This window comes from Bison bison, unplaced genomic scaffold, assembly GCF_000754665.1.
Source record: "Bison bison bison isolate TAMUID 2011002044 unplaced genomic scaffold, Bison_UMD1.0 scf7180017864068, whole genome shotgun sequence".
Lineage (NCBI taxonomy): Eukaryota > Metazoa > Chordata > Mammalia > Artiodactyla > Bovidae > Bison > Bison bison.
Window position 1 is genome coordinate 132,093 of NW_011494640.1, and position 8,365 is coordinate 140,457.

Genomic DNA, 8,365 nt, shown 5'->3' on the forward strand with positions numbered 1-8,365 from the left:
ATTCTCCTCTAGGAGTTTTATATTTTCTGGTCTTATGTTTAGATCTTTAATCCATTTTGAGTTTATTTTGGTGTATGGTGTTAGAAAGTGTTCTAGTTTCATTCTTTTACAAGTGGTTGACCAGTTTTCCCAGCAACACTTGTTAAAGAGATTGTCTTTAATCCATTGTATATTCTTGCCTCCTTTGTCAAAGATAAGGTGTCCATAGGTGCGTGGATTTATCTCTGGGCTTTCTATTTTGTTCCATTGATCTATATTTCTGTCTTTGTGCCAGTACCATACTGTCTTGATGACTGTGGCTTTGTAGTAGAGCCTGAAGTCAGGCAGGTTGATTCCTCCAGTTCCATTCTTCTTTCTCAAGATTGCTTTGGCTATTCAAGGTTTTTTGTATTTCTGTACAAATTGTGAAATTATTTGTTCTAGGTCTGTGAAAAATACTGTTGGTAGCTTGATAGGGATTGCATTGAATCTATAGATTGCTTTGGGTAGTATACTTTCACTACATTGATTCTTCTGATCCATGAACATGGTATATTTCTCCATCTATTAGTGTCCTCTTTGATTTCTTTCACCAGTGTTTTATAGTTTTCTATATATAGGTCTTTAGTTTCTTTAGGTAGATATATTCCTAAGTATTTTATTCTTTTTGTTGCAATGGTGAATGGAATTGTTTCCTTAATTTCTCTTTCTATTTTCTCATTATTAGTGTATAGGAATGCAAGGGATTTCTGTGTGTTGATTTTATATCCTGCAGTTTTACTATATTCACTGATTAGCTCTAGTAATTTTCTGGTGGAGTCTTTAGGGTTTTCTATGTAGAGGATCATGTCATCTGCAAACAGTGAGAGTTTTACTTCTTCTTTTCCAATATGGATTCCTTTTATTTCTTTTTCTGCTCTGATTGTTGTGGCCAAAACTTCCAAAACTATGTTGAATAGTAGTGGTGGAAGTGGGCACCCTTGTCTTGTTCCTGACTTTGGGGGAAATGCTTTTAATTTTTCACCATTTAGGATAATGTTTGCTGTGGGTTTGTCATATACAGCTTTTATTATGTTGAGGTATGTTCCTTCTATTCCTGCTTTTTAAGAATTTTCCACAGTTTGTTGTGATCCACACAGTCAAAGAATTTGGAGTAGTCAGTGAAGCAGAAGTAGATTTTTTTTTTAATTCCCTTGTTTTTTCTATGATCCAATGGAGTTGGAAATTTGATCTATGGTTCCTTTGCCTTTTCTAAATCCATCTTGTACATCTGGAAATCTGGAAGGTCTCAGTTTATATAGTGTTGAAGCTTATCTTGAAGAATTACTTGAGGATTAATTGAGCATTACTTTGAAATTAAAAGACACTTACTCCTTGGAAGAAAAATTATGACCAACCTAGATAGCATATTGAAAAGCAGAGACATTACTTTGCCAACAAAGATCTGTCTAGTCAAGGCTATGGTTTTTCCAGTGATCATGTATGGATGTGAGAGTTGGACTGTGAAGAAGGCTGAGCACTGAAGAATTGATGCTTTTGAACTGTGGTGTTGGAGAAGACTCTTGAGAGTCCCTTGGACTGCAAGGAGATCCAACCAGTCCATTCTGAAGGAGATCAGCCCTGGGATTTCTTTGGAAGGAATGATGCTAAAGCTGAAACTCCAGTACTTTGGCCACCTCATGCGAAGAGTTGACTCTTTGGAAAAGACTCTGATGCTGGGAGGGATTGGGGGCAGGAGGAGAAGGGGATGGCAGAGGATGAGATGGCTGGATGGCATCACTGACTTGATGGATGTGAGCTTGAGTGAACTCCAGGAGTTGGTGATGGACAGGGGGACCTGGCATGCTGCAATTCATGGGGTCACAACTGAGGGACTGAACTGAACTGAACTTGCTAGCATGTGAAATGAGTGCAATTATACAGTAGTTTGAATATTGTTTGGCATTGCCATTTTGGGGGATTGGAATGAAAACTGACCTTTTCCAGTCCTGTGGCCACTGCTGAGTTTTCCAAATTTGCTGGCATGTTGAGTGCAGCACTTTCAAAACATCGTCTTTTAGGATTTGAAATAGCTCAGCTGGAATTCCGTCACCTCTGCTAGCTTTGTTCATAGTAATGCTTCCTAAGGCCCACTTAGCCTCATGCTACAGAATGTTTGACTCTAGGTGAGTGACACCTCTATAGTACCAGGTAAACTGAGACAGTTGATCATCTTACCTGCTAGACAATCCCATGGTCTAAAGACCTTCCTGGTCCTGACCCCTCAGCAGCCCAGGCCCATGCAGCTGTCCTTAGATGGCAGCCTCTTCTCTCTCATAACAGCTGAGACTCCTCTGGTTTGCAAATAAACATGGACAACACTCCCAGGGTCCCAGAGGGAGCATAATTCCATGTGTGAACAAGGCAGAAGCCATATTGTTTCATTGTTTCTCTGAACACTGGAGGCCTTTGGACAATGGCTGCATTTAAATTGAGCATCAGAGAAATTTGAAACCAAGCTGTTGTTTCTATGACAGGCTGTTTGGCTTTATAGGAAGTTTTCCTAAAGCACAGAATCCACGCCATGGCAAGGGCTTCCTGCTCTGCTCTGAGTCAGGGGCATGGAGACCCTTTCTCTTTGCCCCCTTCCATCCCCAGCTCAGAGCACAGGCTCCCAGGGATGTGGGCCTGAGTGCGGCCTCCCCTGGAGGATGTGGAGGGAGTCAGTGTCCCTAGGAGCCCAGGAGAGGGATGCAGGATCAGGGGGTGTGATGACCTCATTTTATCAAGTCTTGGTAACCTATACCCCATTCTCTCATGTATTTGTACCCAATGGGGTCAGAGCTAGACCTGTTGTGACAACGAGAAGGATGTCAGCCCTTGAAGGTTCAGGGGAGCCTTGGGCACAAAGCAGGCTGCAAGGCCCCCTTCTGGACTGGACTGAAAGGCTCAGACAGGGCCCAGGCCACTTCTCTAGATGAGAGGTCCAGCAGGGGCGTGTGACTGAGTCCTAAGTCCTCCCAGAAGATGAGTGCTTTCCTGGAATTGTGCTGATGTCCTGAGAGGCTCACAGCCCATGGCAATGATCACAATAACAACTCCAGTCACACTAACAGTGATGACAAAAGGACACACAGCACTGAGCAGAGCCACACCCAAAAGTCTTCCAATCCACCCGCAGGGCCAGCCTGGATGACGGCAGTCTTGACCCGCCACCCTAGGGGAGGGGACAACACCCCCTTGTGCAGAACTGTGAGCTCAGGTGTCTGGCTGCCCCAAGCCCCAGGCCCAGAGGAGCGATATATCTGCTGGCGTGGGACCCATTCAGGTCAGCAGGGTTGGGAAGTGCTGGGTCGGGTGGGAGGTGTGCAGGCTGTGGGGCAGCGTGGCTGGGTGTGAGTCTTGGCCTGACAATTATTTACCAAGTGTGTGATCTGGGGGAAACACTCCGTCTCTTGTCCTTCAGCTTCCTCATCTGTGAAATGGGACCAAAGATGATCCCCACTGTCAGTGGTGCCAGTGATAAAGAACCCACTTACCAACGCAAGAGACTTAAGAGATGCAGGTTCGATCCCTGGGTCCAGAAGCTCCCCTGGAGGAGAGCATGGCAACCCAGTCCAGTATTCTTGCCTGGAGAATCCCATGGACAGAGGATCTGGAGGGCTACAGTCCATAGGGTCGCAAAGGGTCAGACACGACTGAAGAGACTGAGCTTCACAGACTCACACCGTCATGGGATGCTATGAGGATAAAGTGAGTTGACACAGTCATACCTTTAGAGAAGAGTCTGGGAAGGAAAGTGATGTGACAAACTCACTCATGCTGGGAGATGGTATGCGAAGAACCACAAAGTATTGTGGCTTTTTTTGCTAGTTGGCACCATCATCCCTCTGGCCATAATTAATTACATAACTCCAACATGTGAAACAGTCTCCCCCCGGGCACTCCCAAATGTCATCTAATTATAGCATTAAGTCAGGATGCCCTGGATCTCATAATCAAAACAGGCTGTATGTGGCTGAGGCTCTCTGAGGATGGCTCTCTTGATCAAAAGACCCAGAAGCAAAAATGACAGTTTATTTCACCTTCTCCCCTCGCCACACACTGATCATATTAGTAGAACTGTGAGGCAGAGATGGGGTAAATGTGATGAACCCTCCCATCAAAAGAGGGGAAGAACAGAGTGGCAGGCACTGGTCCATGCAACCCTAACGTCCTGGCAAGTAAATATTGTCCCAACAGGGAAATTCTTTTTCAGGAAACTTTCAGGAGAATTCTTAAAGAGATGAGAATACCAGATCACCTTACCTGTCTCCTGAGAAATCTGTATGCAGGTCAAGAAGCCACAGTTAGACCCGGACATGGAACAACAAACTGGTTCCAAATCAGGAAAGGAGTACATCAAGGCTGTATATTGTCACTCTGCTTATTTAACTGATATGCAGAATACATCATGTGAAATGCCAGGCTGGATGAAGCACAAGCTGGAATCAAGATTGCCGGGAGAAATATCAATAACCTCAGATATGCAGATGACACCACCCTTATGGCAGAACGTGAAGAGGAACTAAAAAGCCTCTTGATGAAAGTGAAAGAGGAGAGTGAAAAAGTTGGCTTAAAAACTCGACATTCAAAAAACTAAGATCAAGGCATCCGGTCCCCTCACTTGATGGCAAATAGATGGGGAAACAATGGAAACAGTGAGAGACTTCACTTTCTTGGGCTCCAAAATCACTGCAGATGGTGACTGCAGCCATGAAATTAAAAGATGCTTGCTCCTTGGAAGAAAAACTATGACCAACCTAGATAGCATATTAAAAAGCAGAAACATTACTTTGCCGACAAAGGTCTGTCTAGTCAAAGCTATGGTTTTTCCAATAGACATGTATGGATGTGAGAGTTGGACTATAAAGAAAGCTGAGTGCTGAAGAATTGATGCTTTTGAACTGTGGTGTTGGAGTAGCCTCTTGAGAGTCCCTTTGACTGCAAGGAGATACAACCAGTCAATCCTAAAGGAAATCAGTCCTGAATATTCATTGGAAGGACTGATGCTGAAGCTGAACTTTTCCAAAACTTTGGCCACCTGATGAGAAGAGCTGATTCATTTGAAAAGACCCTGATGATGGGAAAGGTTGAAAGCAGGAGAAGGGGATGACAGAGGATGAGATGGTTGGATGGCATCACCGACTCGTTGAACATGAGTTTGAGTAAGTTCTGGGAGTTGGTGATGGACAGGGAAGACTGATGTGCTGCAGTCCATGGGATTGCAAAAAGTCAGACATGACTGTGCTACTGAACTGAACTGAACTGAAGTGAAATACTGTCCAGTTCTGTAAAATCAGGGATGGTCTTTGATTGGTCCCTGTCTACCGTGGGGAATGGTTTCCTAGGGTGATGTTGTCCAGGGTCTTGACTTGCCATCATGCTCCTGCCTCCAGCCTCTGGATCCTCCTTTTCAGTAAGAAGCAACCTGTGTTTGCAACCAAGGGCATTTCTCAGCTCACTTCCCAACTGGACTGTCAGAGGCCCAGCCCCTTTGGTCCAGATTGAAATCCCTTTTGCAGGTACAACATGTTCTGTAACCTTTGGGGTTTCCAGACATTTGAGTGCCCTCGCAACTGAACATTGTGACCTCCAACAACAGGCCCACGCAAGACTCTTCTTAAGACACGCCTTTCTGTACAAAGGCTGCTCCTGCTTTGAGATTGTATTCTTGAGCTTCTTAGAAAATCTCTTCTCTAGCTGAGAGGGTATGTGAGTTATTGCCTACAATCTTTGATCTTAAAAGACCTTACATCCTCAGCCTAGATTCAGTCTTTGGTAACAAGACTTGTTTCACTGGAAATCATTTACAGGTTGGGGAGACTGGAGATAAGAAACTGTATTATTTTCCAATCCAGTGAGGCCTGGCAGCTCTGTATTTTCTCAAACTTTAGCCTGAAAATGAACAGTCTCCCTTCAGCCCATCTCTGCCTCCTTGAGTTTGTCACAGATGAGACACCAATGGATGCGTTCACCCTTCAGCCTGGAAATCATTTCGCCGAGGTCTGAGGGCTCGTCAGGAACATCTGCCATCTCCTAGGTGACTGTTCGTCGTTCTGTGACTACAGAACAAGGGTGGTTGTGGTTCAAACCTGCTGCGGCCATTTCCTCTCTGTCTTTTCCACCTCGCATAAGAACTTGCCGCATTCTGTGGGTCAAGGCAAACATGAAGGCCAGGTTCTGGGGTATAGACTCCACTTGCTGATGGAAGGAGTTGCTAACTATTTTGGCCAGCTTCACCCTTTTTACATCCAAGGAGTCCTTAGGCAACAATGTTTAGTGTACTTTTTTTTTTATTTTTACTTTTTTTTTTTTTTTCTCGCCACACCATGCTGCTTGGGGGGAATCTCAGTTCTTTGAACCAGGCAGTGAAGGCTTGGAATCCTAATCACTAGCCCACTAGGGAACTCCTTAGTGTACTTTTCAAAAAAGCATCACATGTCAATTCTCATCAGTGGGTCACTTGTAACTCCTGAAGCCACAAGTTTCTTTGGTGGTGAAGCCACCTCTAGCTGAAGGCACTGAGCTGATTAGTCCTGCTCACCAGATCCTGGACCCCAACCTGCCATTGTGTGGCGTGGCCCCCGGTGGAGTGTCCCCTGAAGGAATCACTGGTTCTCAATAAGTCACCACTAAGTGAACACTCATTGAGTTCTCACTTAGCGCCAGGCAGCTGGTTTGTCACAGAGAGAAGGAGAAATAAAGTCGTGTTCCCTACCAGCTGAAGACTGACACATAAGTTGGTGGTTTCAATTCATTTGCCGTCTTCGGGACACAAAGCTATTTTGCCATCCTAACGCTCATTCAATTCCTGGGTTGGGAAGATCTGCTGGAGAAGGGATAGGCAACCCACTCCAGAACTCCTGGGCTTCCCTTGTGGCTCAGTTGGTAAAGAATCCACCTGCAGTGCAGGAGACCTGGGTTCAATCCCTGGCTTAGGACAATCTCCTAAAGAAGGGAAAAGCTACCCATTCCAGTATTCTGGCCTAGAGAATTCCATGGACTGTATAGTCCATGTGGTTACAAAGAGCTGGACACAACTGAGTGACTTTCACTTCACTTTCACTGCTTATTTTAATTTTTAATATAACCAGTATGCTATTATTAAATGCATCCAAATGAACTATAAATCCTTAATTCTGTCAAATGTCCAGATAATATTCAATTTTTCCAAATGTTTCACTCTTTTCCTTTTTGTCTTTGTTTCACAGTTTGTTTGTTTGTTTGACTCTGGATTCAAATCAAGTTGGCCTAGCATGATTGATTGATAAGCCCTTTATGTCTCTTTTAATCAATAGTTTCTCCTTCATGTGCTCTTCATTTTTTTCTCCCAATTCATTTGTTACAGAAATTGCATCATTTATCTTGTAAGCCTCAGAGCAACCTCTGAGGCAGCAACTGTGGGGCTTGTAATCTTTACCTGACCCAGGGCAGACCACAGTGATCAAACCTGCAGATTTGTCCCCAGTGTCTGGTGGCTTAAAGTGAAAGTGAAAAGTGAATGTGAAAGTTGCTCAGTCATGTCCAACTCTTTGCAATCCCATGGACTATACAGTCCATGGAATTTTCTAGGCCAGAATACTGGAGCAGGTAGCCTTTCCCTTCTCCAGGGGATCTTCCCAACCTAGGGATCAAACCCAAGTCTCCCACATTGCAGGCAGATTCTTTACCAGCTGAGCCACAAGGGAAGCCTGGTGGCTTAAATGTAGACTGTAAATAACCTCATGTCAGTTTCAGTCAAGTTACCATCAGATTAGCTTTGACACCTAGTCTGATGCTCCACACAGTGGGAGACTGGGGTCTGGGATCTGCTCACCAGGACTCTGCCAGCTCAGCGCCCTCTGGCTAGAGGGGGCTTAACCATCAAAAAACCTAGCAGCTTTAGGAGTTGAGAGACCCACTGATGACAATCAACATTTGAAGCTTTAAAAAAAGGAAAAGTACCCTAGGGAGTTCCCTGGTGGCCTAGTTAGTGGAAAAACCCTCTTTGGGGAATGTTGGGGATTTGGGAATTTGGGGGTAAGGGATTATGTTATGACCTGAATATTTGTGTCTCCCCCAAATTCGTACATTGAAGACCTAATCCCAGATGGGATGGTATTAGGAGGTGGGGGGCCTTGGGGAGGGAATTAGGTTCAGGTGAAGTCATGAGGATGGAACCCCCAGAATGGGATCGCTCAGCTTATAAGAAGGACAAGAGTGACCAGAACTCTCCTTGTTCACACAAAGAAGAGGTCATGTGCAGACACAGCCAGATGGTGGCAGTCTGCAAGCCACCAAGAACCGAGCCTGCTGGCACCTTGATCTTGGACTTCCCAACATCTGGATCTGTGAGAAATAAATGTCTGGGATCTAAGCCACCCAG